Source organism: Mustela nigripes, chromosome 12 (genome assembly GCF_022355385.1).
Source record: "Mustela nigripes isolate SB6536 chromosome 12, MUSNIG.SB6536, whole genome shotgun sequence".
In the NCBI taxonomy this organism is placed as follows: Eukaryota; Metazoa; Chordata; class Mammalia; order Carnivora; family Mustelidae; genus Mustela; species Mustela nigripes.
Genome location: NC_081568.1, coordinates 66,822,164 through 66,824,712, shown reverse-complemented (window position 1 = coordinate 66,824,712; position 2,549 = coordinate 66,822,164).

Sequence of the window (2,549 nt, the reverse complement as noted above, 5' to 3'; positions counted from 1 at the left end):
TACTTAAAATACGAGAAGAATAAATGAAACAAGATGGGATTGGGAGGGAGACAAACCATAAGTGACTCTTAATCTCACAAAACAAACTGAGGGTTGCTGGGGGGGAGGGGGTTTGGGAGAAGGGGGTGGGATTATGGACATTGGGGAGGGTATGTGCTTTGGTGAGTGCTGTGAAGTGTGTAAACCTGGTGATTCACAGATCTGTACCCCTGGGGATAAAAATATATGTTTATAAAAAATAAAAAATAAAAAAATAATAAAAAAAATAAAATACTCAATCAAGATGTCATAGGTGGGACTGAAAATCTTGGGGTGCAGTGTGACTGTGTACCAGGCCGGTGTAATCATAGTCCAAGCCATATAATTTGACATCAAGCAGGCTGATCTCGTTGTTGGCATAGACGGCCACTGGGTTTGGGAAATATCAGACCTCAGTGGGGCAGGAGATCATGCACCAGTCTCAGCATGTCCTGGTAATAAGCCAGGTGGAGCATGGGGCCTCTGGGCAGTGGGTGCCAGGATCCAGGCTGCAGCCAAGGCAGGAAGGCAAGGATGAGGCAGTTTGCCACCTGCAGCGGCCCTTGCATTGCAGCCAGTGCCTAATGGCCTCCCACAGCTCCTCACCCACACCCACCACCCATGGCCTAAATAAAAGTACATTGTAGAGCCACTCAGCCTAACTTCTTTAAATGAGCTCCTTATAATTTTAGGGTTCTAACAGAACATCCTGTAAATGGGTGGAATCATCTTCATAAAGATCTGCAACCATTTCTTATAAGACTTTGAAAAGTATTTTTCTTGAACTGTACATGCAAAAAGGGACTTTGAAGGGTTTTTTTTTTTTTTTTTTTTTTTTTAGATCAAATCTCTCTTTTTCCACCAGAGGCAGCTGAGGCCTAGCAAGTTTAATTTATCCAACTGTGTTTGGGGTCATTTGCAGTAGGATAGCTAAAGAACTACTTCACGCCCTTTCCATTACACTGGTAGTGTCAGTAGTATCATTGCCAATTCTTCTTGCCTCTCTTGCTTGGGCAATTACAACTCACCAAAGTAATCCCCTATTCTGTTCCACAAAAGCTCTATGTCTTTTTAAGATGATCAGTCTACTTACAACAATTAAAACTGAGGAGAGTAAAGGCAATTCTAAAATCATGACTATTCAAGGAATATTTTAATAAATTTTAGATTAGTTTTCTTTAAATAAATTTCAAAACCTGTAATGTAGATAACTGAATTGTTCAAGATTTTCCTATCCCTCTCTTCCTGCCATTCTTTTCTTAAAAGCTGTAAACCTGACCTTCCCTTTAGTGAGCTCTGGTTGCCTTTCTATGGTTTCCTTGTGCTTTGGAGTCCTATTTTTCCTACTGGACTCTCCTTTAGGTTAATGACAACTAACACTATGACAGCCACTTTTATGTTACCATCCATTTCTAGACTTATATACCTCATTTTGTACAAATCCTAAGATTCTAATTTATGTGGATAACTGCACATTATGTTATTCCCTAACAACTAAACAGAAAATGTTACTTTCAAGCCAGTTATAAAATAATAGCAAACTATGTCAACAAAAAGAGCAGGAAGAATTTATTTCCTGACTTCCTGAATTAGGGAAAATATCATTTAAACAAATATCAGAAATATACTGTGATATGAAATCTATTTGAGCAAGCAGATTGGGATTTATCACTAGGAAAATATAGGAAAATGTAGAAGCAACTGCCATAGCCATCCTCTGGGAAATTAAAAAATAATAAATAAATAAGGAGCCAGCAAGTAGCTGTGAATGAGAAGATGCAGATGTTTCACAGAAATAAAACACTGTCTTAATGCTGCTCTGACTGTACTTAAATATAGTAATTCTACACAATGACAGATTATCCCAAGACACTAATGGAAAAGAGGTTATCATTATGAGATATTTATAATAGCTAGGTTCTGTCTCAATGTCAAACTGAAATATCATACATGATATATGCTCAGCAGATACAATCATACTATAATCATACTAAAAATGAAACCCAAACATAGGAAAAAGTATGATGCTACCAGAAGTGAGGAAGGAGAGTTTCATGAAGATATGAAAGAAAGTTGGATTAAAAATGAAAAAATAACCCAGTTATCTTATATATTAGTGGTTACCATATTTAATTGTTTTATTTTATCAATTTAGTCTATTTCAACTACTCATTTAGGCCATTCACTTCTTTTTCTTTAAAGATTTATTTATTTATTTTAGAGAGAAAGAGCTCATGCACAGGGGATAGGGGCAGAGACAGACTGAGAGAGAGAGAATCTCAAGCAGACTCCCCACTGAGTGCAGAGCCTGATTCAAGGCTCTTTCTCACAACCATGAGATCATGAGCTGAGCTGAAATCAACAGATGGACACTTAACAAACTGAGCCATCCAGACACCCCTGTTCTTTTCTTATATAACACTTCAGGAGTTCAATATTTGAACTTTTTTTTTTTTTTTTTTTAATTTTTTATTTTTTATAAACATATATTTTATCCCCAGGGGTACAGGTCTGTGAATCACCAGGTTTAC